Source organism: Pleurodeles waltl, chromosome 4_2 (genome assembly GCF_031143425.1).
Source record: "Pleurodeles waltl isolate 20211129_DDA chromosome 4_2, aPleWal1.hap1.20221129, whole genome shotgun sequence".
NCBI lineage: Eukaryota > Metazoa > Chordata > Amphibia > Caudata > Salamandridae > Pleurodeles > Pleurodeles waltl.
The window spans coordinates 699,536,918-699,553,523 of NC_090443.1; positions in this window are offsets into that span (position 1 = coordinate 699,536,918).

Here is a 16,606-nt window from a genome sequence, read left to right on the forward strand (position 1 = left end):
GCACCATTGGAAAAGGGAGATTGTCCCCTTTCCAGTGGTACTTTACTGAGATAGCCCCACGAGCACCAAAGCAGTGAAAGTAAAATGAGCTGATCGGTTCCTTTCACTTTCACGTTCAATGTATTGATGTCAGCACACCACGCACATTGATTGTCATTGCAGTGAAGGAAAGAAAATGCCTCGGGTGGTTGTGGAAGGTCTTACAGCAGAGGGATTTCAATGTCATGTGATGAGGACGGAATTGTTCCATCCTCAGCACATGTCCACTGGTGCTCATGACCAAACCATTCTGTCATGAGTACTAAAAGGGTTATAAAGTCTCATGAGATATCAATGGGAGACTGATCCACACAGAGAATGTCTTGCCCCTGTCTCTGGTATCCTGAGATTTTTTTAAAGCGAGGTACACACTTGATTAAAAAGAAAGTGACGTGATGATTACAATGCAAATTTCCCTCCAAAAGTGTAATTTCACAGAATGTTCATGAAATTCTTTTCCTATTCTCCCATAACCACACTGTTGAAGGCAGGACTTTTTTGCCAACGGAATCTGTCTCAACTAACTTCTTTAAAGAATGTTTGCAGGAGGGGTTGAAGTGTTTATACTGACAGTGTAGTTCAAATGATATCTGAGTTGTCAAGTAAGTGAACTTCAGCTTCCCGAAGCCATGTATTTGGCAGCAATGCAAACTCCATCTGACCAGGGCCTATGATTTGGCACCAAGATGGTCAGCTTTGCATTTCACTCCAGAGTGTTCAGCATTTTCATACTGGCTGAGTGTGCTACTGGTTGTAAAAAATGCCTTCTGTTTCTGTTGATAACTGTTCTGGTGGTGTTTGGCTGTTCCATGATCAATTAATACCTGTCATTGGCTGTCTCCTGCAGGTCTGATTTTGCCATTCCACCTCCTAGTCTTTGTCAATATCTCTATGCCGTTCCTCTCCCCAACCAGTCAGTAGATGTCTCCTCTACCTTCCACAATCCAATACCTGCACTATCTGTCTCTGTCTTCCCTCCCTCTTCACAATGCCTGCCACTAGCTGCTACTGCTTTCTCTTGTCTATCATTAAGGGCCTGATTTAGAACTCAGTGGACTGGTTATTCTGTCAAAATCTAAATCTTATTCTTTCCTATGGGATTTTGATTTCACCAGATGGGATATCTGTCCCCATTGTGATGGAGTAACCTGTCTGCCGAGTTCTAAATCAGGCCCTACGCATCTCTGCCTGCCCTCCAACCCTACTATCCCCGTCAGTAATTCTGACTTCCTGCCCCCTTGTCACTAGATGTCGCCTAGTCATTTCGTTATGCTCCACCCACCACCCATTCAATAACTTGTTGAGTTAGCTACACCATGCCTGTCTTCCCAACCTACCAATGCCTGTAAGGTCCTTTTTTTTTTTTTTACCTCTGACTCACTCAATCCTTGCTTCATATTAACTGGTAGTCTCTGCACCCCACCCCACTACTGTCTTACATAGCACCATGGCAATACACACACCACTGCTGCCAAAACACACACATAATCATATGCATCCATTACAACAAAGAACACATAAATACAGAATACCCAAACCTATTGAATCTGGTATTTCTTGTTTATTTTGCTACCAGCGTTAGATTCCTTTCATAAATATTCACAAACTCTGGCAGTGGCATGTCCCATTCATCTTTAGAATGTTATTGCAAATGTAGTGAAAGGAATCAAATGTCAAATGGGTAGCCACACTGTGGAGCACTTACAAAATTTCCTCTGTAGTTATAGTGAGATGGATGATACAAAGTCAAAGTATCCTTTGACCACTAAAGACTTTAGATCTGTTTGATGAAATTTCACAAAAGTTTTAGAAACATGCATGCACATAAGTTTGATCTTGAGAAGATTAAGGGGAAGGAAGTTATACACATGCTTCAAAAATTGCATTCCACATTGAAGGCTCTAGAGCTTTTTGCTCAGCACTAAACCAACAATCCTTGGATGGATGAATACTCAGTTTGTAAACAATTTCAATTTACTATTTGCAGCCCATTGTTACCCACCTGTTTGCCCAAATTATTTTGTGCCAGCACTTTTCCGCACCTGCTGCCTCCAAGACAGGATTCTGACCTCCTGCCAGGTAGAGCAAACACTCCCAGAAGTCAGGAACAAAGGCTGAGGCAGGAATGAGGTCACATCTCCCACCCCACTAGCTTGGCTAGTGAATTAGCACTTCAGGGTGGCGAGCTTCGAAAGGCTTCACTGTCCCTGAAAGGCATCTGTGCTGTTCCCCAAAGGAGGACACACACCTCCCCCCTGCCCCAGGCAGGTACATTTTCTTGTGGACTGGTGGCAAATTAGGTATGCAGGGCAGTGCACACCCCGAGAAGGCTGACCACACCTCTAGGGAGAGCAGCCTGGTCTATGCACTAAGTTTTGATTTCTGCCATCTTAGGAGTGGCAAAATAGCGGGTTCTGGGTAGCAAGAGGTGACCCACCCCAGCGGATATGGTCACCTCAGGGGCGGATTACCTGTTGCCCATTGGCCACTAGCCTCCACACCCCTACTTCCCCTAAATCCAGGATTTAGGGGACACCACTGACACCAGACCTCAGATCTTAACACTTGACATCGAAGAGGGACCAAGAGGAGCCCTGTGTCGCTGACAACCAGACTTTGCTCACTGCAACAAAGCAAAAGAAGGATATTCTGCCCCTGAGGCAACAGATTGTGAACTGCGTGAATGACCCTCATCCTTGGCTGAAACTCAGCACTCCCAACCAGAGGGACCCCTGTGGATGCCAGAAGCACCCTCAGTCTCCCTTAGACTAGTGCCACTAGTCCCCAGCAAACTTCAGGTAATAACACTCACAGGATTCAGAGATTCACCGGTCATCGGGCCCTCCATGGGATCACCCAAATCCAGGTGGTCTAGTGTCTTCTGGGAGATGTAGACTCACCTATCCCAAAGTTTCAGACCACTACATCACTCCTCAGACCCTGTGAGTTTCCCAAAGCTTTTCTTCACCTTTACGTCTGCCAATGCTTGTTGGTTGCCAGCCCGGTAACTGACCCCCACACTTGACCCTGCAACTGCAGGACACACTGTGTAACCTGTATCAGACATCAACAACCCAGCCCCTGCTCAGTTTTTTTATCTTGATTTCTGCAACGTCATGTAAGCAGTAAAATCAGCACCCCCGTGAGTCCTGTTCGGCTATACGGTCAGCTGGACAACTCTGCACCTGGATGCCAAGGGCCAGGTAAAACTGAAGTGACTGTTGTGGCCTGGTCTTAGAACCTGCACCACCTTAACCCTGCAAGGGTTCCATGTAACTCAACCTTGAAGTGGTTGTTTGTCACTAGTGGTTTTTCTCCATTGACCTCAATGTAGTGTTTAAATGCCCATTTTTGCTGTGATTTAACTTTACTTCTGAAATCCAGACCTCCTGTTGTATTGATGCAATACAGTTCATTCGTGTTGTGTCAATTACTTATCGTCCATGATGGTGCTCTGAAATGCTTAACACAACTTCCTCTAGTAAAGCCTTACTGCTCTTTGCCACACTAATAGGACGGAGCTAAGGATTTATTAGTGTGAATCCAAGGACCATCTTTGGGGTATTCTGAGAGTATTACATGGTGAGAACTTATCCCCACACCACATAATACTCCACTTTCCTACAGAGCCTCCTAAGCCAGTGTCACTGCCAAGTGTGAATGACACAGATGCCATCTCTAACCTCCATAACTAGTTAGAACACTTTACCTCTATGATATTCCTTTTTTAAAGTAAATTTGTATTTATTACATATCGACCACCTGATCAACATCATGGATATTATGATGTTACCTACATGCTTTTACTAGGGGTGTGCAGGGAGCTCCACTCCACTGGTGGAACTACGTGCCCTGCTTGGAGTGCGGTGTTAGCCCAAAAACTCTGCTAGCCCTGCCAGCGGAGAGGAGCTCACCTGGTGCACACTGCCGCCGAGTATGGGCTGCACATCGCAAGTGCAGACTGTCTGTGGTTGCGCTGTGCAGCCCATAACTGGGCTGCAACATGTGCTGGAGCAGACCAGAGAGAAGTAGCCACTTAGACTCATCACATTCGGACAACGAGGAGAGGAGGACCCACAGGAAGACCCAGGTAAGTCCTCATCTCTTAATTGTTATTGTTTGTGCACACTGGTGCACAAACAAGGACTAAAACTGCAGCTTTCGCTGCCTATGACCCTGGCCTGAATTCAGGCCAGGGTCATAGACAGGGAAAGGTGCTGTTTCAGGCCTCTTGTGCACCGGCCTGCCCCGTGTGCAGAGGCCTAACAGATTCACTGCCAAGGCCCTGGCTTGAATTCAGGCCAGGGCCAAAGCCAGCGAAAGAAAGCTGCTTTCACTGCCAAGGCCCTCTCCTGAATGCACCCGATCTTGGAAGTGCTAAGAAGGGTCAGGTTTGGCTGACCAGGCCAGACCCTGCTTAGCACTTCCTAGATCGGGCGCATTCAGGACTCTGCGGGTCAAGGTACTCCACCTCCGCGGTATTCAACTGAGTTTTTTTTCAACTCAGTGGAATTCCGCAGAGTCAGACTCCATGAACTCCTCCTAGGCCTGGCTTTTACACATGCTTCTTTAATTTGTGTTTTCATTTAACTGATATTTAATATGCTCAGCGCTAGCCAGCTGTAACCAGACCATCTGTGTAAAAAGTTCTGACAAGCTGGAGATATGAACCACTTTATAAATTGCTAAAAAGTAGATGCAAGCTAGAATGTGTAGATATATTTTATCCTGCACTTCCCTGGGCTCTTACCAGCCATCAGAAGGCTAGGCCAGGGATTGCTCCAGTAAGCAGATCATGCTCCTGAAGAGCACTGTGTGCTCTTCGACCGTGCATTGCGTGCATAAAATAATGCCACAAAGCCTCCTTGTCACACTTGGGTGTCACACAAAGGAAAGGGAAAGATATGTGTCACAGCTGGAACCTCTCCCACCAAATTATTCCCATTGACTCACTCTAGTTACCGAACATATCTTACTAAGTTCATAACACAAGTGAGAGAGGGTATGAAGCTTAATGCAAAAACCTATGTGAGGTGTCCCAAGTTCTTGAATTGTAATAAAAAACACTCAAAAGTCAGTTCCTGTGTCATCCACTCCTCCTCCTTTTGCTATGAAACAATATACAAGAAAATATCAACCTGTGGTATTACTATCAGCAAGAGTGTAATAGCGCAAACTTCCAACTGTCGTGCAATCACCGCGTGTTGCTCCTCCAGTTCCTCAAAATTTCGTTCTCACGGCATGAAGCGATGATTCTGGAAGTGAGCTGAGCGACATTATGAATGCAGGGACAGATCTGCCAGGAGATGGGGCTTCAATGTTAGCTACAACATGCAGCTGCCAACAGTGTTTACAAATGGAATGTGAAGCTAAAATGTGCACGTGCATTAGACTCCATAGTTAGCAGATACTTTCTTTACTCCCAGTGTAAGCCTTAATTTTGTGTTGTGCACCCAAGAGAGAGTGACAATCCGCCAGCAATATATGTAGACATGTTGAAAATCTCTCACGTCCGAAACACACTGGTGATGAGGAGCAGGAGCTCAAATTTTGACCCACAGCCCACTGTTTGCAGCCAAAATGACCTGCAAGCAATAAAACATGGACCGTGAGCAATAACGAGCATTTTGTGATGCAAGAAAATGCATATATCTGAACACAACTGTGTTTACCATTTCTTTTAGGTCAGACAAGCGTGGCATTGCTCAGGTTTGCTTGATTTTGCCAAATATCATCCTGAAAAAATAATGAATGTAGTGTAATTTTCTGAAACAGCCAACGCACTTCGAAGAGCTGTGCCACATACAAAACGTATTCAGAGGAATACCCTCCGATGCAATCCTACTAAATTAACTGTAATGGACAAAACTATTTAGTGTGTATTAGAAAATGCATTGCATCCAAGCAAATAAAAAAGGCAATATAATTTCCATCCTTATTGAGAAGTCTTTTATCAGACTCAAAAGAATCAAATGTTGTATCAGATACAAGGGAATATTATGCGAAATAGGTCTTTTTGAGGAACATTGGAATGTTATGGTAATAGCGCAACACATTATTAGCACATGTATGACTAACCGAAGTAAGGAAAGGGAAAATTATGCATCATTTAAAGACAATGTATCAAGCACATTCTTTGGCATTATTAAATTGCAGTAATTACATTTTAATACTATTGCACAATAATTAAAAAGAATCCCAGAGCTTCAAAATTGTAGCTTTCTTATGAAAGGAAACAACGCACTCATACCAGTGCGCGCGTGCACGCTCGCACATGCGCACGCACACAGACACACACACACACACACACACGTATGTTATGATTCAAGACCTCCACTGGCTCCTCGTCAACAAAAGGATCACCTTGAAACTCCTGATCCACGCTCACAAGACTCTCCACGACGCCGTCCCTGCCTACCTCAATGAGTGTCTCAACTTCACGTCCCGACATGCCAGCTCCGCTCCGCCAACCTCACCACTGTCCCCCGCATCCACTGTACCATGACCAGCAGCAGATCCTTCTCCCACCTCGCCGCCAAGACCTGGAACTCCCTCCCCGTCAACCTATGTCTGACCCAGGACCTTCTGACCTTCAGGAAGCGTCTCAAGACCTGGCTATTCGAGCAGTAGAGCCCCCCCTAGCACCTTGAGACCCTACCGGGTGAGTAGCCCGCTTAACAAATGATTGATTGATTGATTCACTCACCAATAACTATTGATTTTACCTTCTCAAGGGACAGGAACTGCAATAAAAAAATAATACAGGCATTCTGCAAATGCCATGCAGTGGTCCCGTGGGCAGCTGTCTGCTTCCCCCACTGGCCATGCCACCAGCACAAAATGGAAGGCACAGTTTCCACTGTGCAAATGGACACTATCCCATTCAGGAGTCAGTATCCATTTAGTAATTTGAGACCTCAATTTCATCCACAGACTACTGATAACCAGCATTGAGATTCGGAAGTGGGAGGTATCATCACCTTTATGTCCCTTTTTCAAAATTACAATGAGTAACAAAGTTCATATTGCTCTTCAAAAAGACTATTGTGACTGGTGATGTGCACTACATACATTGCAACTTGTGGTCTTACAGCAATAAAGCAAGTGATTTTGCAAATCACAGACTTCCTACATTGAAAATCACCTCTGTATCAGGCCTTCAATTATGTAAAAGTATCATCCCTACTGTGGAGGGGTATTTTTTCACTGTATACTAATGCCAACGAGAGTGTTTAAATAAATAATGTCTCTCTATCCAGATAGATAGTAAAGGGATAAGTGGATGATATGCTACAAATGTGGTTATTTCTCCTCAAGGTCAACTGGGAAACTGGGTGAACATATCACTTTTACATGGATAGGATCCATGTCAAAGATGGATGGAGTCAACACGGCCTCCTTCACATGCCGAAAGGTCTTAAGGAGACCTGCATGGGATGTACATAGTTGCTGTTCAGGATTAGCTTGTCTAATGTGTGGTTTTATGTAAAAAGGTACACGCTGTGCCTCGTCAAGAAATATGTATCTAAATCACCATAGAATAACGGTGGTGGGAGGGAGCAGGACATGATGTGCAAAGGTTACCACCTTGCAGAAAAGCCCTTCTGATCCATTAGCTGTTGGTGAGGGTCACAGCCTTCTCGTGGAGGGGGTTCCCACAAGTGGGAGTTTCAGTCAATTTTGACTCCTTTCTAACAGTAGTCCAGCCTGTTTTCAGGCAGCAGGCACTGAGTATTACGTGAAGAATAAGATAATTTGGCATGCAGTGGTTTGCCTCAGTCGGTGGCAGATGGTCGAGATGGGGATTTTGCAGGCCTGCCACTGTAAAATACAGGTGCAATGATGCATATTTCCGCAGCAATCTGACTTCACTTCATGAGCTCATTGCTTGTTGCTGATGGTGTATCGGTGGGAACATTTAGCAAGCTGCATGAATAAGAGCAGGCTGCTTGATTGTGTTCTTCTGTTAAATTAGTGTTAAATTCGTGTTTAAATCCACTAAAGAGTTACCTTACTTTCAAACCGAATGTACTAAAAAATGCAAAGCTAGCAAAAATATTTTTGCATCAAACCCATGGTTTTTACATGTCTCAAGATTTTGACCCACATTGCTGGAAGAAAGACTTTCCACGGTACCCTTTCCATCACAACTCCTCTTGTGCATGTTCTCATTCTCAATCACCAATAATTTTAAAATCTGACTTGTCAGCACAGTTGCCTGCAAGACTAGCTGTTAACAATTCTTTCAAATATAAATATAGACGGCTTTGGCTCTGCTCACTAGAATATTTCCCTCTCGCCTCCATTTGCTCTACCTTGACCATTTGTTGTTTCATTCCGCCTCCTGTGCATGCTTTGTATTGATAAAGAGATTGTTTTTGTTTTATTTTTTTCACCGTAGTACATTGTTTTTTTTTTGTTTTAGTCAGGACTCAAAATTCAAGTCAGACCTATTGGCTTAGCCAATGTTTGTATCGTTCTGAAGTCCCTCCTTCCGGCCATTCAGGCTACCACTCTGTTTCGATTTGACCTATATTTTGGAATTAAATACCCAGCCGTCAGAGGAAATACAACACATCATTGATGCATGTCGCTTGAGTGGGGACTTTCCTTTCTAAATATGCGACTGATGCTATCTTAAAGGTGCTTCTAAAGAGCTGTCTGCTTTGTCATTAAGTGCACTTTCCAGGAACTACTGGAAGATGTCCAAGGTAATTATTTCGCGTTCTCGGAAAGTTTAGCATTGAAAGATAGGCTTGAACTTGTTGACTGACTCCATGACGCAGTGTTAAAAAATCCAGCGGCACTAATTGCAAACTGCGTACTATCTCAGAAAGAATGCCAAATCTAAGAGATACAGTTTAATCCCTCTTTAATGACTCTACACCCTTAATTTGTCAGCCCAGCCTTGTTGATGAGAAACAGCTTTCCAGCTTGGGTATTAGCAGCAAGACCGTGCAATGTTTGGAGTTGGTTAGCAATGTCATCAGTGTCATGCTGCAAATCACTGGTGCCTCTGGCTGTGTCAATTGAACTCCTCTAGGGTTCCCGCTTCAACATCAACTTGATCGCTATTCTTCTCAGCTTGTCTGCTTCATTGTCAGTCTCACTGTAACATACCTTGTGATATGTGTGAACAATGCCTAGTTAGTTAAAGGTAAGCGCTGCAAAACTGCTCTGCGGTACTCTGAATGGGAGTGTCCGTGTATTCATATGCGGGTGTGATTTGAATTAAGGCTGGTGCTGCGTGGCCCAGGGTGTTTTATTTCTATTAATGCCAGAGTGAGTGATAGGGTAGTGCGGTCGTGCTTCTTTGCTGTCTGTCAGTTTAGGCCTTGCCGTGCAAGGAGTACGTTTTAAGGGCATCTACAGTTCTAATACTTTGTCGAAAATATAGATACTACGTAATGTCGCCAGTTTGTGAGACAAGGCTTGACCTACTAGTTTGTTAGTTTTTTAGCTTTCCGGTTGCATACTGACTTTGTAAGTTAATTTATGCATGTAGGCCAAATTGTAATGTCATACGTTCTGAAACCTTGCAAAGAAGCATAGATGTAACAACTTGTTATTTACCACGTTTGTCCCACTATAAAATGATTAGCGGAAAGGTATTTAAATAGATACAGCCTATGCACCCCTTATTTAGCATTAGTGCGGTTTGGATAACACTGGGATCGGGATTATGAGTTGTTTGATAATCGTATATACCACATCTGATAAACACCCCACTCTATTCTGACAAAACGTGCAATGAGGACCTGTTTCATTTTATGTGGCTTCTCCTTTCCCTTCTATCCCGTGAGCTGTGTAACTATGTAAAGAATATTGTCCACATAGAGGGCATTAGGAGATAGATACTCACTTGATCTTAATTTGAAGCAGGGGGGTGCTACCCCTTTAGACGGTGCTGCTAATGGCAGATGGAATGAACCTCAACGTCTCCCGCCAGCAGTGTTGGGCCCGTCTGACCCATTTATTAAATAACAAGATTTCAATATAATGTACCTCTGCTTACGGCCCCTATGCAGTGCTGAGTCACTACATGTGAGAGCTGAAGCAAATAAACCATCTTCTGACTGGAATGATCCATCCAATGAGCTGACAATGCAGGTAAAGGAGGATGGGCACACCCAAGAGCACCTGGGGAAAGGGACATTGTGCCCTGCGTTCCACAGGATAAGGAAGGGAAGAAAACTGAGGAAGGATCTGCTTTCAGGTTGTTCCTAGGACTGGGTTTATGGCAGTCAAATAACAAAATACCATTTCCCTGATGGTTGTACATCTCTGCTCTTGAACTTCTATGGGTAGCTGGTGGGTCTATGCTTTCTAGCTTGTGTTTAAAGTAGGGCAAGTTGCTGCAGGTATCACGACCACTGCCTCTATAAACTTGGGCCTCTTGATGAGGGCTGGCCTGGGGAACCAAAAGAAGCCTTAGCAAAAAAAGTTTAAACTAGAACCACGTTTTTGGCTCCTTGCACAATCTCTCTCTTCTCTTCATCCTCTCTCTCCTTCTCTTTTCTATTTTCTCACTCCCTGAGCGCTTTCACTCTACCTTTCCCCCCACCTCCTTTTCTCTCTCCTTCTTGAAGCCTCCCTGTGCCAGCTGCAGTTAACCATGGAGAGCTGGGGAAAGAGACAAAAACACAAGGTGTGGACCTGGGCTTTCAAAACTGTCCGCCAAGGGCTCTAGACCCCCAGACAAATGCCCACTGAAATAAAAGGCATGTCCTGTGCTGCTCTTGACAAAGATAAGTAGTAATATCTGCACCTGTAAATGAACTTATTTGTACAGATGAATATTTAGAAATATTTTCTAGTCACAGACTTTCAGGCAGGACTCCTGAAAACCTGTGTCACTCTATACTTTGTAGGCATACTCTGGTGAAAGTCACGTGAGTTCCAATATTTGTGTTTATTCACTGGCATTTCCCTTTTGCAGAATTGTAGGCAAAGCACATATCCATGTGGGGGGAAGCCAGTGTCTGCATACAGTTATACATTTTTCCTCCACTTAGAAAATTCCACCCACGCTTCCCTCAAGGAGAATCCCTTATTCCTGAAAGTTCACTAAGATTGAAATATTTCTTTTCTCCTTTCTACACTGAAAAGGGATTCAGCTCATGGCTTGACTGGTGTGAATCTCTGACTAGGGTGGGAAAGCATTGGAGTGATGTTTGTGAATTTGCTTTATCTGAGGTGATTGAGAGCAGTCATAGGCTTTCAAGGCAAGCTACTCCTGGCCACTCTTCATCAATTGACGAAGATTCACTCCTGTGTAATATTATGCTAAAGCAGAGAAATATTATTCAGGTGGAAATGGATTTACAAATGATAGTTCATCCTATAGGAACTCTTAGCTGCACTAATTATGGTCATTTCGAAATTGTAAATTTACTTTTGTGATCCGAATTAGCACTCTGAAATGGGCCTCTCATGCTTGCATATAATTTCCTGTTTCAATGGAAGCTAATAAAGGGATTTTAGAGAAGCTGTGATGTGATTCATTTCCTAATAGCAAGGCTCTGTTTTGCAGTTAGGTGCTCAATTTGCTAAATATTCCAAGGTTTCTTTGCAGGTGTATATAATATATCAAAAACCTAGGTGGGACTGGGCCAGTGCTCTCATGATGATTTTCACACAATGACTTGATCTGCTGGGATAAGAGGGCCTTGCTGTGCATCATGAGCTCCACAGTGGAATTCCTAATGATCACATTGATATTTTACAAAACACAAGGTTGACATTAAACCAGATACCCTGGTTCTTTACTGTGGAGGAAGCTATCAAAGTTCAAAAACACAAAACTACAATTGGCTCCTATGGATCCACCCACCTTAGAAAATTCGGTTTTTAACACACTGCAGCACACACCGCAGCGGCCATTCCAACTTTCCCGCTGGGCCGGCGGCCGCCCTCCAAAAGAGCGCCCGCCGGACCTCATGAGTAAGTCAGCTCAAGAAGTTCAGAAGTAATCTAAACCTACGACAGGAGTAATGCAAACAACACAAAGAAAAAGCTATGTGAAATGAGTCTTTAATTCTCCACACAAGGTGCAACATTAACCCCTGTCAACCTATTTCAGAACAGGAAAAATAAATCTATGAAAACATGCTAAAAACTCCTTCCCTAACACAAGTTAACAAAAGAACAGGTGTGAAAATAAAGACCTACTGGTGACTGACTTGAACACCCTTACAATTCAACCAAACTGGCAAGGTAATTCATTCAAGACAATATTGTAAACCTTGGAAGAAAAATACAGTGTTTTCATTGAACACACATGTCATAAGAAGGCAATCAGCATTATTATTTCACAAAGATTGGACCAGAACTCCATTTATATGAAACCATAAGACTAGCAAAGGCAGGACCATTATACCATCCAAATAGCACAGCTAGCCATGTAATCAGAATACAAAGCTAACAACTCAATTCCTACCCGAGTAAGGGCACAGAGACAAACCCTTACCAAATGAAGCCATAAGGCTCACTTTGAACCAGGGTACAAAGTGAATTGTAACAGCTACCCAGCCAGGTCACATGAGATTTATCTTCCCTACCAATCCTTGTCTTGGGGTGCTAAATGTACCCCCCTTCCACACAAGAAAAGGGTAAGCCATGCCAGGCTCATAGCAACCAGGAGCTCATCCCTAAAGTTCACAAACACAACGATAACTGGAGAATATTTATTCAAGCCACAAATGGCTCAACATTTCCTTTCATGAATTTCTGTTAGAACCCAGGTATAACAAATAAATGATGTGAAAAAGCTTATAGAAATGTGATACATGTGTTGTGTGGAGTGTTCAGTGTTTTGTAAAACCTCTATATGAGTTTCTTTAGTTCAGGCAAGGGAATTTTACAGTCTACTGACCGTCATATAAACAATCATTTAAAAATATTCTAGACCTTTATATAATATATTTCCCTGAGGGTGACAAATGCTGATTTTCCCATGTAACATTTCCTGTTAATTCAGAAATTCCTACATGTCCCTAGATACAAAACAAACACCCATACGCAAGATCTTTCAATTTTCTCCACAACATCCTGGGTCATAATTGACCCATCAGCCTTCATGAGCATCCTCAGCATTCACTTGTTCAATCCCTTTCCTAGATGTCAATGTTATGTTATATTGTGTTGTTATGCCATGCTTTCCTGTAAAGCACACTATCACCCGCAGAGAATCTGGCTCTGAACAGGCATGTGTGTCTAGCCCTGTCTATGATAGGCTGATTAATTGAAAAGCCAGGTCTTCAGCTAATTTAAGAATTCTGGAAGCGAGCAGGAGGCACTGATGTGGAGTGGAGATTCCAGTGATGTACATATTCCAACAGCTTGTCTCTCAAGACAGTAAGATGCACCAGCTTTTCTGCACTTTTTAATAATCCATTATACACAGACAACTAAGAAGCATCATTACATAGGGTTTCAACCCTGATATCAAGCTTCTTTCTGTAGACTTTCCAAAGGTACCACATCACTATTTCTCAATACTCATCTCTATTTCTCAATGTATGTATGTTTAGTATATTGTCTCCCTGATTATCCACATAACTAACCTGCCATTTTTTCAAATAGTTTCTAAACTCACCTCCTCATTGCTGAATACCCTGCAATTTCATATGAGCTATTTGTTTTTAAAAATGATTACATTTCTTCTTGAAGCATGCTGCATTTTGCTTATGTGTCTCAATATAGAAATCCCATTCATGCAACTTTTCTTCGTACAAGTATTTTTTCTGTAAATAATGTTGCCAATGATCTCATCCCTGTTCATATAGCTGTATGAATTCAACAAATTAAGAGCTGGAATTGAACAGACCAAAAAATTTTGCTGACACCTCAAGCAATCTATTTCTGCTGGTAGGAAGTCTATCTGTGTTTTGTCCTTTTTGGAGTGCTTAAAGCAAGCCTAAAATGTGGGATGGGGATGACTGGATTCTGGTCTATATGGAAACCATAGACCAGTTAGGAATGGATGGGCATGCAGTTCAGTGTCTGAGTGGCACAATTCTTCAGTGATTTTTATACTGTGTATCTCAGGAACCTTGTAGGAGGCTAGCCTGGCTTGTAGTGGGTACCAGAGGTACTTACACCTAGTGCCAGGTCCAGTTATCCCTAATTAGTGTAGAAGAGGTGTTTCTAGCAGCTTAGGCTGATAGAAGGTAGCCATGGCAAAGCAGCTTAGGCTAAACTAGGAGACATGTAAAGCTCCTACTATACCACTGGTGTCATAGGCACAATATCATATGAAAACACAATACACAGAATTACTAAAAATAAAGGTACTTTATTTTTATGACAATATGCCAAAAGTATATCAGTGAGTATCCTAAGTATGAGGATAAGTTATATACACAAGATATATGTACACAAACCAAAATTAGGTAAGTAATAGCAAGAAAAGCAATGCAAACAGTGTAGAAATACAGTAGATTACAATAGGAGCACATAGGTATAGGGGCAACACAAACCATATACTCCAAAAGTGGAATGCGAACCACGAATGGATCCCAAACCTATGTGAGCTTGTAGAGGGTCACTGGGACTGTAGGAAAACAGTGAGGGTTAGAAAAATAGCCCACCCCAAGACCCTGAAAGGTAGGTGTAAAGTGCACCTACTACCCCCAGAGAGCACAGAAGTCGTGATAGGGGGATTCTGCAGGAAGAACAAACACCAGCAATGCAACAACAGTGGATTTCCGGACCTGAGTACCTGTAAGACAAGGGGACCAAGTCCAATAGTTGCGACTGTGTCGAGAGTGGCAGGAGCCCAGGAAATGCAGGCTGAGGGCGCAAGGAAGCTGCCACCGGATGGAAGAAGCTTAGAGTTCTGCAAGAAAGAAGAGAGTTAGGGACTTCTCCTTTGGGAGACGGATGTCCCACGTCGCGATGAAGCTTGCAGAGGTGTTCCCACGCAAAAAGACCGCAAACAAGCCTTGCTAGCTGCAAGGGTTGCGGTAGAGGTTTTTGGGTGCTGGGAGGAGACAGGGAGCCCTCACAGAAGCAGGCAGCACCCGCAGAAGTACCTGAACAGGCACTTGGAAGAAGAGTGAACCGGAGTCCACACAAAGTCACAAAAGGGAGTCCCACGATGCCGGAGGGCAACTCAGAAGGTTGTGCACTGCAGGAAGGAGTATCGGGGACCCGGGCTTGGCTGTGCACAAAGGAAATCCTGGAAGAGTGCACAGGAGCTGGAGCAGCTGAAAATCACGCGGCAATGCAGTCTAGCGTGGGGAGGCAAGGACTTACCTCCACCAAACTTGGACTGAAGAGTGACTGTACTGTGGGAGTCACTTGGACAGAGTTGCTGAGTTCCAGGGACCACGCTCGTCAGGATGAGAGGGGGCCCAGAGGACCAGTGTTGCAGTCTTTTGGTGCTTGCGTTAGCAGGGGGAAGATTCCGTCGACCCACGGGAGATTTCTTCAGAGCTCCTGGTGCAGGGAGGAGGCAGGCTACCCCCAGAGCATGCACCACCTGGAAACAGTCGAGAAAGCCGGCAGCATGAGGCGATACAAGGTTGCTAGTAGTCGTCTTGCTACTTTGATGCGGTTTTGCAGGTGTCCTGAGCAGTCAGCGGTCGATCCTTTGGCAGAAGGTGAAGAGGGAGATGCAGAGGAACTCTGATGAGCTCTTGCATTCATTCTCTAAAGACTTCCCCAAAGCAGAGACCCTAAATAGCCAGAAAAGGAGGTTTGGCAACCAGGTTAGGAGGATTGGCTACCAAGAGAGGTAAGAGCCTATCAGAAGGAGCCTTTGACATCACCTGATGGCACTGGCCACTCAGAGCAGTCCAGTGTGCCCCCAACACCTCTGTTTCCAAGATGGCAGAGGTCTGGGACACACTGGAGGAGCTCTGGGCACCTCCCCTGGGAGGTGCAGGTCAGGGGAGTGGTCACTCCCCTTTTCTTTGTCCAGTTTTGTGCCAGAGCAGGGCTGGGGGATCCCTGAACTGGTGTAGACTGGCTTCTGCAGAGATGGGCACCATCTGTGCCCATCAAAGCATTTCCAGAGGCTGGGGGAGACTACTCCTCCCCAGCCCTCACACCTATTTCCAAAGGGAGAGGGTGTTACACCCTCTATCAGAGGAAGTCCTTTGTTCTGCCTTCCTGGGTCAGGGCTGCCTGGACCCCAGGAGGGCAGAACCCTGTCTGAGGGGTTGGTAATAGCAGCAGCTGCAGTGGAGACCCCGGAAAGGCAGTTTGGCAGTACCCGGATTCTGTGGTAGAGACCGGGGGGATCATGGAATTGTCCCCCCAATACCAGAATGGTATTGGGGTGACAATTCCATGATCTTAGACATGTTACATGGCCATGTTGGGAGTTACCATTGTGGCGCTATGTAAAGGTAGTGACCTATGTATAGTGCACGCGTGTAATGGTGTCCATGCACTCACAAAGTCTGGGGAATTTGCCCTGAATGATGTGGGGGCACCTTGGCTAGTGCCAGGGTGTCCACACACTAAGTAACTTTGCACCCAACCTTCACCAGGTGAAGGTTAGACATATAGGTGACTTATAAGTTACTTAAGTGCAGTGGTAAATGGCTGTGAAATAACG